Source organism: Caretta caretta, chromosome 7 (genome assembly GCF_965140235.1).
Source record: "Caretta caretta isolate rCarCar2 chromosome 7, rCarCar1.hap1, whole genome shotgun sequence".
NCBI classification, from domain to species: Eukaryota; Metazoa; Chordata; order Testudines; family Cheloniidae; genus Caretta; species Caretta caretta.
Window position 1 is genome coordinate 98,965,079 of NC_134212.1, and position 16,658 is coordinate 98,981,736.

A 16,658-nucleotide genomic window follows, 5' to 3' on the forward strand; every position below is an offset into this window, starting at 1 on the left:
AAAAAACAGGAATATACATTCCCTCCAGCACAGCTTATTTTACAAGCCATTAAACAAAAGAAAATCTAACACATTTTCTAGCTAGATTACTTACTAACTTTACAGGAGTTGTAAGGCTTGAATTCCTGATCTGTTCCCAGCAAAAGCATCACACAGACAGACCAAACCCTTTGTCCCCCCCCCCCCCCAGATTTGAAAGAATCTTGTCCCCTCATTGGCCATTTTGGGTCAGGTGCCAGCGGGGTTACCTTACCTTCTTAACCCTTTACAGGTGAAAGGATTTTGCCTCTGGCCAGGAGGGATTTTATAGCACTGTATATAGAAAGGTGGTTACCCTTCCCTTTATATTTATGACAGCATCTGTGAGCCAGGTAAGTATTATCTCTATTTTACAGACAGGAAAGTCACAGAGGAGCTGTTCCTTGCCCAAAGTCCTACAACAAGTAATTGGCAGGTTTAGGATTAGAACTTTTATTTCCTGATCCCTAGTCTGATACCAATTCCTCTAGACTACCCTGTCTTTCATGTGCATCATTGTGTGCCAGTCTTCTCTTTAACTGAGAGCACATATCAGATTGGCTAATTATTTTCATGTGCAATGATTCATTTGTTCCTCAGAACAGCAGGCAGTAGTTCATCTTGAAGTAGTGGACACTAAATTCTGCTTGTGAAAGCAATGTCTGGCTCGGTTTCTGTGCACAAAAGAATTACTGCGTATCCAGAAGAATTTGCTTAAGTTGTTAGTGTTCTAATCGATTCTTGGAGTGAATATGTGAACCAAAATCTGCCCCCATGTTAGGAGCTGCAACTCCATTAGCTTCAGAAGAGCTTCACCCACTTACACATGTGTTGTATTTGACCCATTATCTCCTCTGAATAAGATAACCAACTGAAAAGTTTCCAACCTCTGTGTCAGTCTTGCTAATGTACCAACACATTTAGGGCCCCCTACTATCCTAGAACTATGCATGGAATTTGCAGTTACATTAATAACAGGTTCATGTGTAGATCAATAATAGTATATTAGCCTTAAGCACAGGGCATACTCCACCCTTAAAAGGCCACAGACATAAATGCAGTAAGACCCATCCCTAGATTTATTACTACTTAAGTGAAAAAGGGATGTGTAACTGTGTCATTAAAAATGCCTGGCCAAAAATTCCAAGAAGTCTTGGCTGCCTAATTGTAGGTTTCTATAGAATAGTTACAATAGAAAGTCTTATCAATGTGTAATTGCAAATTAGTTGCATTCATTCCAAATTGGAGAAGTGATCTGTCTATTGTATGGCTCATAAGGAAATCTCCATCCCATCTTCTTATTTCCTTGACTGATTACTCTATCAATAAACATTAAATAGCCATTAATATCTTGCATTTACATATTGCTTTTCTGGTTGCTTTGTACTGGAATGGCTCCAATCTGCGAAGGCCAATTTTAAAGCTGCTTTGCCAGTTAATATTTAAGCACCTGAAAAAATATGTTTTTAATAATGAAAACCAGCATCTGTAGTGGAGAATAATGAACGCTGTGTCTACCTTTTAAATGGTTTTCACAATGATACCACTGCTACACCTCTTTTTTTATTTTTTACCAGTAAAAGGAGCAATAGTTCAGAAAACAATTCACAATACGTTTCTAAAACAGGGAAAGTACTGTGAATCTCTTCTCCCACTGGCGAGCATCTACATGCATAAGTAAATCCAGTGATGTCACTGGGACTAGCTTATACGAATAGCTGCTCACTAATGTGTGTAAGGAGGTCACATTCCGGTCCTTGGGTGGAGTTCATCACTAACAGAGATAAACTTAAACCAGCCCCCAGCCCCAAATAATCCTAAACTACAATGTTGTGAAATTCCCATTCAGGTCTGAATTTCACAGGTTGGGTGCATATGTACTTAATTGGTAATTAAGGAAAGAGTAACATGATGTGAAATTATCCTGGGGTAGGATGCAAGCAGTAGGAATAAATGGCCAATTTGTGTGCAGATAGATTAATAATAGAGAACGTCAAGGCTCAGCAGTAAGAGCGGTGATGTTTGAACTATTTATTGGTGACCTGGAAGAGAGAATGAATAGTAAGGTGTCAAAAGTTGCTGGGAACACAAAATTATGTAGGCCAGTCAGGACTTGGTCCAAATGTAAAACAAAGACTACCAAAAGAAAGTAATTAGGCAATATGTAATTCAGTATTGACTAGTACAAGAGAATATGCATTAGAAAAAAGAAAAGGAGTACTTGTGGCACCTTAGAGACTAACCAGTTTATTTGAGCATAAGCTTTCATGAGCTACAGCTCACTTCATCGGATGCATTCAGTGGAAAATACAGTGAGGAGATTTATATACACACAGAACATGAAAAAATGGGTGTTATCATACACACTGTAAGGAGAGTGATCACTTAAGGTGAGCTAATACCACCGGGGGGGGGGGCGGCGAGGAGAAAACCTTTTGTAGTGATAATCAAGTAATCAAATGCTGGGCCATTTCCAGCAGTTAACAAGAACGTCTGAGGAACGGGGGGGTGGGGGTGGGGTGGGGGGGAGAAATAAACATGGGGAAATAGTTTTACTTTGTGTAATGACCCATCCACTCCCAGCCTCTATTCAAGCCTAAGTTAATTGCATCCAGTTTGCAAATTAATTCCAATTCAGCAGTCTCTCATTGGAGTCTGTTTTTGAAGTCTTTTTGTTGTAATATTGCGACTTTTAGGTCTGTAATTGAGACGACAGCACCTCCTCAGCCGTGCAGAACACAATGCCATCCACAGCCTCAGAAACAACTTGGACATCATAATCAAAAAGGCTGACAAAGAAAGTGCTGTCGTCATCATGAATAGGTCGGAATATGAACAAGAGGCTGCTAGGAAGCTCTCAAATAATACTTTCTACAAGCCATTACCCTCTGATCCCACTCAGGGTTACCAAAGGAAACTACAGCATTTGCTCAAGAAACTCCCTGAAAAAGCACAAGAACAAATCCGCACAGACACACCCCTGGAACCCCGACCTGGGATATTCTATCTGCTACCCAAGATCCATAAACCTGGAAATCCTGGGCGCCCCATCGTCTCAGGCATTGGCATCCTGACAGCAGGATTGTCTGGCTATGTAGACTACCTCCTCAGGCCCTACGCTACCAGCACTCCCAGCTATCTTCAAGACACCACTGACTTCCTGAGGAAACTACAGTCCATCGGTGATCTTCCTGATAACACCATCCTGGCCACTATGGATGTAGAAGCCCTCTACACCAACATTCCACACAAAGATGGACTACAAGCCGTCAGGAACAGTATCCCCGATAATGTCATGGCAAACCTGGTGGCTGAACTTTGTGACTTTGTCCTCATCCATAACTATTTCACATTTGGGGACAATGTATACCTTCAAATCAGCGGCACTGCTATGGTACCCGCATAGCCCCACAGTATGCCAAAATTTTTATGGCTGACTTAGAACAACGCTTCCTCTGCTCTCGTCCCCTAACGCCCCTACTCTATTCGTGCTATATTGATGACATCTTCATCATCTGGACCCATGGAAAAGAAGCCCTTGAGCAATTCCACCATGATTTCAACAATTTCCATCCCACCATCAACCTCAGCCTGGTCCAGTCCACACAAGAGATCCACTTCCTGGACACCACAGTGCTAATTAACGATGGTCACATAAACACCATCCTATACCGGAAACCTACTGACCGCTATTCCTACCTACATGCCTCCAGCTTTCACCCTGACCACACCACACGATCCATTGTCTACAGCCGAGCTCTACGATACAACCACATTTGCTCCAACCCCTCAGACAGAGACAAACACCTACAAGATCTCTATCAAGCATTCTTACAACTACAATACCCACCTGCGGAAGTGAGGAAACAGATTGATAGAGCCAGAAGAGTTCCCAGAAGTCACCTACTACAGGACAGGCCTAACAAAGAAAATAACAGAAAGCCACTAGCCCGTCACCTTCAGCCCCCAACTAAAACCTCTCCAACGCATCATCAAGGATCTACAACCTATCCTGAAGGACGACCCATCACTCTCACAAATCTTGGGAGACAGGCCAGTCCTTGCCTACAGACAACCCCCCAACCTGAAGCAAATACTCACCAGTAACCGCACACAACACAACAGAACCACTAACCCAGGAACCTATCCTTGCAACAAAGCCCGTTGCCAACTGTGTCCACATACCTATTCAGGGAACACCATCATAGGGCCTAATCACGTCAGCCACACTATCAGAGGCTCGTGCACCTGCACATCTACCAATGTGATATATGCCATCGTGTGCCAGCAATGCCCCTTTGCCATGTACATTGGTGAAACTGGACAGTCTCTATATAAAAGAATAAAATGGACACAAATCAGACGTCAAGAATTATAACATTCAAAAACCAGTTGGAGAACACTTCAATCTCTCTGGTCACTTGATTACAGACCTAAAAGTCGCAATATTACAACAAAGAGACTTCAAAAACAGACTCCAATGAGAGACTGCTGAATTGGAATTAATTTGCAAACTGGATACAATTAACTTAGGCTTGAATAGAGACTGGGAGTGGATGGGTCATTACACAAAGTAAAACTATTTCCCCATGTTTATTTCTCCCCCCCCCCAACCCCACTGTTCCTCGGACGTTCTTGTTAACTGCTGGAAATGGCCCACCTTGATTACCACTACAAAAGGTTTTCTCCCCCGCCCTCTCTCCTGCTAGTATTAGCTCATCTTAAGTGATCACTCTCCTTACAGTGTGTATGATAATACCCATTTTTTCATGTTCTGTGTGTATATAAATCTCCTCACTGTACCTTCCACTGAATGCATCTGATGAAGTGAGCTGTAGCTCACGAAAGCTTATGCTCAAATAAATTGGTTAGTCTCTAGGGTGCCACAAGTACTCCTTTTCTTTCGCGAATACAGACTAACACGGCTGCTACTCTGAAACCTATGCATTAGAAGGCACAATTTGACTAGTCCGAAACCTTTGTGTGAAGGGTATCTGTAAACTTGTGGGAAAGAGCAAGTCATCGTTGTGAACATCTGTTGGATATGCAGCCAAACAGGTGCATAAGATGTTAAGCTGTATTGAGCAGGAGAGAGGAAACGAGAAGAAAAACATTATACCACAGTAAAATAAATGGTATACACTCAATATGAATATTGCATGCTTCTGAAAGAACTATAGTATAAATAGAACAATGGGATGGAAAAAAAATTAGGGGATGGTGATAGAGAGATGAAAAAAGATGGATGACACAGGTATATAAATTAATAATTGATGTACAGAAGGTCAACAGAATGTTCCCATTTACAAGACCAAGGAGCAATCTAATGACGCTAAAAGACTACACATTTTAAAAAGAGAAAAGAACATTTAAAATGAAATGCATAATTAACCTAGAGATATCAATACTTGTGCTTTAGGGTATAAACTAATCACTAACAGCAGGCTAGAATTAAATCTCTTCTTTACCCATTCCCACTCTCCCTCTGCCCCCAAAATAAATAATCTGGGAAAGTACTTCACAACAAGATGTATTACTGAAGTTTTACTCCTCCTTATGCAGCATTTGCTGCCTTAAGAGAATATGTGCTAGATTAATTAGACCATTGCAGATGGTCTGATTTGGTATGGCAGTTCATGCAGCATGTCATGTTCTTTTTGATGATAAAATATACGCCACTTCCAATCAACCAAGATGGAAGTGGACAGAAAAAGAGAGAAAGAAGGATCATGTGCATGTGATTTTGCCTTTCCAGATCTATTTCCTCTTCCAATACATATAATTGTTGCTCATTTCCCCCTTTGCTGATGTTTATTTCCTCTTCACCCATCCACTTCACGCTTTATAGTTTTTCCTATCATCCTCCTCCTGCTCTATGACATGGGGGAAGAATTTGGCTCAACATATTCACTCCAAGAATAGATTAGAACCCTCACAATTCCAGCAAAACCCTTCCTTATATGCAGTTATTTTGTGCACTGAAATCACAGCTATGAAACTCTAGAGATCAATACCATGAGTCTGAATCACCTGCTTAATGTTCCTAATTTTGATTTAACAAAACACTAAAACTGACAAGCCAACTGGCTACACCAGGCTGTGGGAGAAATATTCTGCAAATCTGTGGCCACGTTTTGACTTCTGGTTTGTTTAACTTTTAAATCAGCTTTTTCAAAATATATTTCCTACAACCTAACAGTCTTCATTCAGCATTTTAAGCAACCTTTAGAGTCTTCACATTTCACTTTGTTCCCTTCAATAGCTGCCTTTGTTATGACACCTACCCATGTAGCCTCTCCTGTTTACAGACTCTATGCCATTTCTACTATGAAAGAGGAAGTATTTCCTCTTTGACAAAGATCTAGGGTTGCCAGATGTCCAATTTTCGACAGGAACGTTAAAAGTTTGGTCGGCGGCACAGTGCGGCTAAGGCAGGCTCTCTGCCTGCCATGGTTCCGCGTGACTCCTGGAAGTAGAAGCATGTCCCTCCTCTGACTCCTACACATAAGGGCAGCCAGGGGGCTCCACATGCTGCCCCCGCCCCAAGCACCTCTGGAGCCTCCATTAGCCAAGAATCACGGGCAATGGGAGCTGCGGGGGAGGTGCCTGCGGACGGGGCAGCACGCAGAGGCACCTGACCATGCCTCTGCGTAGGATCCAGAGGGGGGACATGCCGCTGCTTCTGGGAGCTGCTCAAGGTAAGGGCCACCCGGAGCCTGCAACCCTGACCCCCTCCTGCCCTCTGAACCCCTTGGTTCCAGCCCAGAACACCCTTCTGCACCCCAAAACCCTCAACCCTAGCCCCACCCCAGAGCCCGCATTCCCAGCCAGAGCCCTCACCCCCCCCCGCACCCCAACCCCCTACCCCAGCCCTGATTCCCCTCCCACCCTCTGAACCCCTCAGTCCCAGCCTGGAGCACCCTCATACACCCCAAATCCCTCACCCCCAGATGCACTCCAGAGTCTGCACCCCCAGTCAGAGCGCTCACACACACACCTGCACTCCAACCCCCTGCCCCAGCCTGGAGCCCCCTACTATACTCTGAACCCCTCAGCCCCAGCCCAGAGCTCCCTCCTGCACCCCAAATCCCTCATCCCTGCCCCCACACCAGAGGCCGCACCCCCATCCAGAGCCCTCACCCCCTCCTGCATCCCAACCCACTGCCTCAGCCCGCAGCCCCCTCCTGCACCCTGAACTCCTCATTTCTGGCCCCACCCTGGACCCTGCACCCCCATCCAGAGCCCTCACCCCCTCCCACACCCCAAACCCTTGCCCCAGTCCAGTGAGAATGAGTGAGTGAGGCTGGGGAGAGTGAGCGACAGAGGGAGCGGGGATGGAGTGAGCGGGGGTGGGGCCTTGGAAAAGGGGCAGGGCAAGGGCAGGGTCTCAGAGGAGGGGCAGGGCAAGGGTGTTCTGTTTTGTGCAATTAGAAAGTTGGCAACCCTACAAAGATCTCAAATTGGTATGGCTATTGATCATTCCACTGTGCTTTGCTCTCCTGTTCCATAACAAGGAACTGAAATATTACATTCTGCTCTACTTTAAAGATACCGGACCTGATTCTCCACTGCCCTGCTCCTTGTGCAGTCACTTACAGCACTGCAAATGGAGTGCAAAGTGGGAGTACAGTGCTACCATTCTGATTGGTAAACCCACTTTGCACTGGTGTAAATTAGTTCACAAGGTGCAGGACATCAGATAAGCAGGCCCACTGATCCCATCAGTGACAGGAATAGTCAGCACACAGCCTGAGGCAGCATTATGTCTAGATGCTATCCTAACACTATACCGTTTCTGTGGGTCCGATTTCAATCACAACAAGCAGCAAAGCTGAAAGCACCTATTTTAGTTGTTGCTGTAGCTGGCTCCCAAGTGTTGACAAGTGCAAACCAATAGTAAATAATTGATCAGAAAGAAAGCCTTGCTTTGAATGTACATTACATATATCCTTTGCATGTCAGGAACACTATATTCTAGGGATCAATGTGCTGTTGGCAACAGAATTTTCACAATCATTTTTGGCCTTTTCCATTTTATGTTGAAGATAAGACATTTCAAAATCTAAACTCTAAAGATGGCAAGAGGCCCTGCTGCTGTGAACTGAAGTAACAGCATTAAAGCAAGGCAAATATCTGAATTTTCAAATATAGCTCAGGCACCTCCTTTAAAATACCTGAGCTTTCCTTCCCCTCTCATCCCCATTAGTGTAGGCTTTGACTACTGACCAAAGGAAAGTTCTAAAAAGTTTGTTGTTTGTGGTTTCTGTCATGAGCGATGAGCGTACCCCAGGTTTGGGGAGGCTAGCCCCCCAACCCCTCCCCTTCCGCCATAGGACTCCCCCTTCCATGCCCACCGGAGCCCAGCCCCCACTGTGACCACTGGCCCCTTCCCCAGACAGCCAGGCAAGCACCCTCCACCCCCAGAGAGCGCAGCCCAAGCCCCCTCCCTGCCCCTGGCCCTAGAGTACTGGAGAGCTGGGCAGCATGGCCCCAGCCTCCCTGGGCCACACCGCATGGCCCGCCCCCCCATCCACCTCGCCCCTGAAGGCGCCCCCCAGCCAGAGTGACCCCAGCCCCAGCCTTGGGCAGGCGGCGCAGCCGGAGCGGCCCCAGTGCCGGGAGGACAGGCAGCATGGTGTGGCCCTGGGGGTGCACTGAGGCCCACAGTCTGCCTGCCCCAGCCTCTGGCACAAAGGAAACAGCAGGCAAGATGGGGCCTAGGGGTGGAGCATGGGTGGGGAGACGTCAGACTGTTTGAGAAGGCAAACAAAGCCTTCCTGTGCCTACGATACCTACTGGCCATGGTTTCAGAATGTCACCGAATCTCTGTCTTTGTAGTTCATAATTTCCTCTTTAACTCAATGATGTTTACCAAGAAAATAACTGTGGAGGTTGCAAGGCAATTTTCTTTCATAATAGTAATTTGTAAGGCCCAATCTCAATTGTCATGTTGAACCCTGATTTCTCCACTATCATTGGTCACAGATTTTTCTTTTAAAAACATAGCACTCTCCTATAAGGAAATAAGTCAGAGTGTTAGGTTCACCTTGGCGACATAGCTGGGTATTCACTTTCCTTTTCTATCAGGACTATCATTGTTTGCTCTTTTTTTTTTTTTTTTTTTTTAAACTCCTACTTCCCCTCTTCACTGAACATTCATCACAGACTTCCCAGCATGGATGGGTACAGATAATTGGCCCCTTCCATCTCAAGTTAATATTAGCCTGTGGGCCTGCTTCTAGGTAATATTCAACTACGATATGTTCTATAATAGTATTCTGGAGTCCACCCACACTAAAATGAAAAGACATTTCTGTGACGGTCCTTACCTCTACTGATGTCTCACATCAATCCCAGATTTGCATCATTTAAAGAGTAGGGTCTAGAGATAACATGCCACTATTTTAGATTATCCAATAGCAAAATCATATATTTTTAAGATTCATTAGAGTGTCTTCATACATATTATTATTAATCTGTATCACAACAGCCCCTTAAGTCCCTGCTGAGATTGAGGCCTCATTGTGCTACACACTTTTCAAATACATAGTAAGAACAATCCCTACACTGAAGAGTTTACAATCTAAGGCCCAAATTCAGGTCAGAATCCCTATTCAGGACAGCATTTAAGCATGTGCTTAACTTTAAAAGGCTTAAGTTCCCTTGAAATAATCAAGTTCTTAAGTGTTGTGCTGAAAAGGGATGATCTTAAGTGGGTCTGATTCTCATTTACATGATAGGTGCTTTCCACCACTTTGGCAGTGCAAAGTGGTATTAATATGTGTAACCCTTCTGCCCGGTGAAGCCAGCAGCAACTAGAGCTGGGTTCACGTGCCCGACCCTTATCTGCACCCCACTTGCAGTTGCTGTCTTTGGTCAGAGCAGACCTGGAGTTCAGAGGTGCATCTGCAGAGTTCACTTCCCAACCTGGGTGGAGGGGGCAGTAAAGAGGCACCTTACTTGTTCCGCTGCTCAAGCACTCGCTCATCGCTCCCCTCTGCGAGGCTCTGCTCTGGCCCTCTCCGCCAGCTGCCCTGCTGGCTGCATGGTGCGCATCTCCGCCTCACCAGCCACTCATTCGCCAGCCAACTGTTAGTCACCTTCTGCTGCTACCTGCCTCTCTGCCATGACCTCTGTACATCAGTCTCTTGGTAATTTTCAGCTCTTTGCAGGCTGGGCAGAAACACAGCCCCATCTCAAGTGATTTCTAGGTCTCAGCAGGCAGGGCAGAAACACAGTCCTACTGCAACATGGTTTCTGCTCTGATTGAGCATTTAAAAATAACAAAGAGGCTCCTAATGAAGCCTATTTAGCTCTTTGAACACTGGGGAGGAACGGGTTTAACCAGTCCAGGGAGGACCCTTGGGGAGGGATCGCAGTCTGGCATTCGAGGTCCAGCTTAATGAGGTTCTTTCAACTGAAAGTCCTGCTTTCCTGTATTCCTACAATAATTACAAGATTGGTAACCGTATTTCACTACCCTTTCATCAGTACTTAAGTGATTTGTAACCCAACACCAGCCAAAGTTGATTACTTTGATACCGCTCTATCTGCTGAATATCTAAGCAGGGCAGGAGCAAACTGTATTTACATAAAAAGAAAAGGAGCACTTGTGGCACCTTAGAGACTAACCAATTTATTTGAGCATAAGCTTTCGTTAGCTACAGCTCACTTCATCGGATGCATACTGTGGAAAGTGTAGAAGATCTTTTTATATACACACAAAGCATGAAAAAATACCTCCTCCCACCCCACTCTCCTGCTGGTAATAGCTTATCTAAAGTGACCACTCTCCTTACAATGTGTATGATAATCAAGTTGGGCCATTTCCAGCACAAATCCAGGGTTTAACAAGAACGTCTGAAGGGGGGGGGGGTTGGAAAAAATAAGGGGAAATAGGTTACCTTGCATAATGACTTAGCCACTCCCAGTCTATATTCAAGCCTAAGTTAATTGTATCCAATTTGCAAATGAATTCCAATTCAACAGTTTCTCACTGGAGTCTGGATTTGAAGTTTTTTTGTTGTAATATAGCAACTTTCATGTCTGTAATCGTGTGACCAGAGAGACTGAAGTGTTCTCCGACTGGTTTATGAATGTTATAATTCTTGACATCTGATTTGTGTCCATTTATTCTTTTATATAGAGACTGTCCAGTTTGACCAATGTACATGGCAGAGGGGCGTTGCTGGCACATGATGGCATATATCACATTGGTGGATGTGCAGGTGAACAAGCCTCTGATAGTGTGGCTGATGTTATTAGGCCCTGTGATGGTGTCCCCTGAATAGATATGTGGGCACAGTTGGCAACGGGTTTTCTTGCAAGGATAGGTTCCTGGGTTAGTGGTTCTGTTGTGTGGTATGTGGTTGCTGGTGAGTATTTGCTTCAGGTTGGGGGTCTGTCTGTAGGCAAGGACTGGCCTGTCTCCCAAGATTTGTGAGAGTGTTGGGTCATCCTTCAGGATAGGTTGTAGATCCTTAATAACGCGTTGGAGGGGTTTTAGTTGGGGGCTGAAGGTGACGGCTAGTGGCGTTCTGTTATTTTCTTTGTTAGGCCTGTCCTGTAGTAGGTGACTTCTGGGAACTCTTCTGGCTCTATCAATCTGTTTCTTCACTTCTGCAGGTGGGTACTGTAGTTGTAAGAATGCTTGATAGAGATCTTGTAGGTGTTTGTCTCTGTCTGAGGGGTTGGAGCAAATGCGGTTGTATCGCAGAGCTTGGCTGTAGACGATGGATCATGTGGTGTGGTCAGGGTGAAAGCTGGAGGCATGTAGGTAGGAATAGCGGTCAGTAGGTTTTCGGTATAGGGTGGTGTTTATGTGACCATCGTTAATTAGCACTGTGGTGTCCAGGAAGTGGATCTCTTGTGTGGACTGGACCAGGCTGAAGTTGATGGTGGGATGGAAATTGTTGAAATCATGGTGGAATTGCTCAAGGGCTTCTTTTCCATGGGTCCAGATGATGAAGATGTCATCAATATAGCGCAAGTAGAGTAGGGGCATTAGGGGACGAGAGCAGAGGAAGCGTTGTTCTAAGTCAGCCATAAAAATTTTGGCATACTGTGGGGCCATGCGGGTACCCATAGCAGTGCCGCTGATCTGAAGGTATACATTGTCCCCAAATGTAAAATAATTATGGGTAAGGACAAAGTCACAAAGTTCAGCCACCAGGTTAGCCGTGACATTATCGGGGATACTGTTCCTGACGGCTTGTAGTCCATCTTTGTGTGGAATGTTGGTGTAGAGGGCTTCTACATCCAAAGTGGCCAGGATGGTGTTATCAGGAAGATCACCAATGGATTGTAGTTTCCTCAGGAAGTCAGTGGTGTCTCGAAGATAGCTGGGAGTGCTAGTAGCGTAGGACCTGAGGAGGGAATCTACATAGCCAGACAATCCTGCTGTCAGGATGCCAATGCCTGAGATGATGGGGCGCCCAGGATTTCCAGGTTTATGGATCTTGGGTAGTAGACAGAATATCCCAGGTCAGGATTCCAGGGGTGTGTCTGTGCGGATTTGATCTTGTGCGTTTTCAGGGAGTTTCTTGAGCAAATGCTGTAGTTTCATGCTTTGTGTGTATATAAAAAGATCTTCTACACTTTCCACAGTATGCATCCGATGAAGTGAGCTGTAGTTCACGAAAGCTTATGCTCAAATAAATTGGTTAGTCTCTAAGGTGCCACAAGTACTCCTTTTCTTTTTGCAAATACAGACTAACACGGCTGTTACTCTGAAACCTGTATTTACATAAATGCACCCCAAGTCTCTTCCCCTCCCAGCTCGCTGTCAGGGAAGCATTCGTTCAGATCGTGCTTACTCATGAATTCAAATGTAATGTATACCAACATTAAAGGCCTTTTACACTGACAGACTGATGTAAAACACCTGTAGTGGCCCAAGCATGTACTTAAGTGTTTTCCTGAATCAGAGCCCAGGGTGAAAGAAAGGAAATATTATCCCCATTTGTAAAATGGGGCTTTGAAGCACAGAGTGACAGAGAAATTCTGTGGCAGAGCCAGGAATTGAACTAGATATCTTGGGTCCAAGTCCAGTCCCTTCCTCTCTTTGGCATTACAGACCGTATGACTTGTTTTTTCATGGCATCACTAGTTAATGAAATCACCGTGTTTAGAGCAAAGTTAGTGCAGTTTTACCTCCCTCCCCCTTTTATTTTAAATGGTTATTTCTCTGTTCTGTTCTGTTCTTCGTGGCTTCTCCTTTTTATTCTCTAAATATCTAGGAAATTAAAAAATCCCTGTGTTCATTAATATTATACAGTGAACTAAATCACAAAAGCCAGGACATGCAAAAGGTTTGAAAAGCAATGTTAACTTAGCCTCTTCGCAGGTATGCAGTATTTCCTATTCCTGTTTTTTTAGTAACTGAAAGTTCACATATTACTGTGGTTTTCATTAAGGACTTAATTCTGCTTCTATTTGAGTCAATGACAAAACTCCTACTGATTTAAGTGCATATCATAAAACGCATAGAATGTGCAACACATATTGAATAAACTACACAGGGATTACCATTGCAACCTTAAGGACCTTCTGAGTTCATCTTACCCGCCTAACACTTAATTACTGCACATCCAACACAGTGTAGGCAGGGCTGGCAGTGTTGACTCTTCTTAAGGTTGCCCGATACGTCCCATTATAAGATCTATTTTCAATTGCTTATAACTTTGCCAAATTTTAACAGTTTGGGCTGAATTCCTTCCACCTTGGCAGTCTGCCGCAAGTTGAATCTTTTTAAAAATTCCAGTCTAAACAGTTCAGCCATTTCTAAGAACAAGGGTAGAGAAAAATATGTTGCTTTGCGCATGTTAAAAATTCTGACAACCTTTTATTTGAACAATTCTAGCAACCCCCTTCACTTGGAGTAGAGACTTCAAATTTGGCAGAGTTAGCCTTTGTTTCAGGAATGCACGTTTTGTCATTCCTGTGAAAATCCACCCAGATTTGGCCAATTTGAAAACAATTACAGTTCACATATGCTCAGTAGAGACTTGTTTGATTTTAGCAGCTAAAATCTCGGAAGATTCAATCCTTACTGAGCATGCTCCATCCCCTCACAGCTTTCAAGCTGACTGGACTGTGCATACATGATTTCCACAGGGTAACTGACTATGCTCCAGCCCCAGCCTATAGGGGCCAAGCCAGACCTTCACTGTAATGGCTGCTCCAGGCCAGGATGGGGCCAAGCACTAGAACTGAGAGCAGGGATCCTGTCTCTCTTGTGGTCTCAATGACACCCCGCACCCTTTGCTGGCAGCAAGGAGGAGAAAGCCATCTGATTTGAATGAAGAGGAGACAAAAGACAGACCAAAGGAGAGGGAAAACAGTAAATTGGGACAAGAAGTCCAATGGTACTAGAACTGGAGGGTGAGAGAGAAACTGGGACTGGCTGGGCAAGGAAATCAGAACAGGCACCCAGGGTTGGGGGGGAAGGGAAGGGAAGCTGGCACTGGGCAGAAGGGGATCAGGGACCCTGTGGATGGAGGAGGGGAAGGATCCAGCTGGCCAGAGATGAGATCACACAAAGGAGGAGACTGGGATTAGGAACAATATGGAGGAAGCAGGGACAAGGAGGAGGGAGAGAGGTTTGACAAGGAGTTTTGTATGGAGGGAAAACTGGGGCTACCTGGGCAAAGATACTGGGATAAAGAGCTTTGGAGAGGTGTGTGGGAGACTGATACTGGGGAGAGAGTGTAAAACAGGGAGGGAACAAAGACAGGTCACATGAGGAGCTGAGAGGAGGGAACTGGGAGAGCTGGCAAGGAGACTAGGACTGGGTGTGGGGAGAAGAAAGACTGGCAGTGGGAAGGGGAAGATTGGGACTAGACAGTGAGCCAGATGGGTAGACTAGGACTAGCTGGGCAAGAATATTGGGACTGGGATGAGAGCCTCAGAAATGGAGACCAGGACCGAGTAGACAAGGAGAAGGGAACTGGGATAAGGAGCTAGGAGAGGGAAAGAGATATGCTATGGAGACCGGTTGGAGAGGCCAGGGCAGAATGGCTCAAGCTTGGGAGAAATGGTCAGAAGAGTCTATGTCCACTACAGCACACTCCCTTCCAGAGCCTGGAAAGGAACCCAAGATTCCTGAGACATACTCCTCTGCTGTCAGCAAATATCTATGAAACCCAATCTCAAAATATGCCCCCCCTTCCTCTCTAGTGCAGGTCCACACTGAGGATGACAACCTATTACTATCAAAGTGATTCTGTTATCTCAAGTCGCAGCTCTATGCAGAGGATCTAGAGGTTCCAACCCTGCTGATGACCTGTGTGATGTCAGCATGACAACACCTGAGGGGATTGTCTGTTAATTCAGTTTGCTTTTTTAAAACTTCAAGAAATTACACACCAAAAACCCCCCAGAGAAACCTACTGTGCAAACTTAATTCTGGCATTTCCTAACTTTCTTTTAACAAAGTTTGAACATTATTAAGGTTGCAAAAGACACGTCATCACCATTTAAAAGGTTGGCATTTATCTTTTAAAAGTATTCACCATGACAAATATTTCTTCTCTATATATAACATAGAGTAGAGCTGCAGATCGACAAATGCTAGTTAATTTCAAATGGTAACGGTGACATTTTAATTGTGATCAATAGGTGCTTGTACATTCTGGATATGTTTAGACGGGAATAAAAAATCCACGGCTGGCTCTGGTCAGCTGACTTGGGCTGAAGGAGCTTGGGCTCTGAGGCTGAAAAATCTGATGTCTGAGCTTAGGCTGGAGTCTGCACTCTGGGACCCTGCAAGGGTGAAAGGTCCCAGAGCTTAGGCTACACCCATGCTCAGATGTCTACACAGAGATTTTTAGCTTCACAGCCCAAGCCTCACAAGCCCAAGTCAGCTGACCTGGGCCAACTATGGCTGTGCCACAAGGCTTTTATCCCTGTGTAGACATACTCTGAATGTGTACAATTTCCTTACAGTAAGTAACTTAAACATGCCCTCTACCGAGTAATTTAACTCCCTCCTCCCATCTTTATACTCTGCTGGTTGAATGTTTGGTTCCTGAATTTATTACTCAAATGGATCCAAAAATACTGTTAACAAGCCTGTTCTTTGGATTTCAAACCCCGTTCTGCAGGCTTAAGGAGATGGACAAGCTTCAGATAAGACGGGTCGAATGCTTGTCTGAACTGCTACAGCATAACTTCAAGCACAAATATAGCTACTGCACCTGCAGATCCTGAAAAGCAAACAAAACCTGCTCCAAAGGCTGGATAAACCCCTAGGACAACTAGATTTAAACAGACACTTGTAGAGTTAAGGAAAGCATGGAGAGATCACAGAACACTGAGGAAGTCAATTGTAAACCAAGAGCAAAACACAGGCATAGATTAGACAGTTCCTGTGGTACTAGCAAATTCCACCACTGGGGAAGCTATCCACCTGACCCTTCAGTCTGGTTACTAGATCTGGTAAGAAAAACATGTTTCCATTAACTATGTCTTCTGTGAACATTTTTGTTTTGAAGGAAATTTTCTGATCAGTTCCTCTAATTACCCAGTCTGCCCAGCTGGCAAAGTACCCATTTTCAATCTGCAGCTGCCTCTTTGACAGGTTTTCCATCTTTAGAGAACCATATTATTTTGTACCAAGTCTCTAACTTATATATCAATCA

At 44.8% G+C, this 16,658-nt stretch overlaps 1 protein-coding gene across 19 annotated transcripts in view; it reads right to left on the reverse strand.

Moving 5' to 3' along the window:
* JAKMIP3 (Janus kinase and microtubule interacting protein 3) overlaps positions 1-16,658 on the reverse strand; it is a 178,615-nt gene that overhangs the window by 140,871 nt on the left and 21,086 nt on the right. The window lies entirely within an intron of this gene.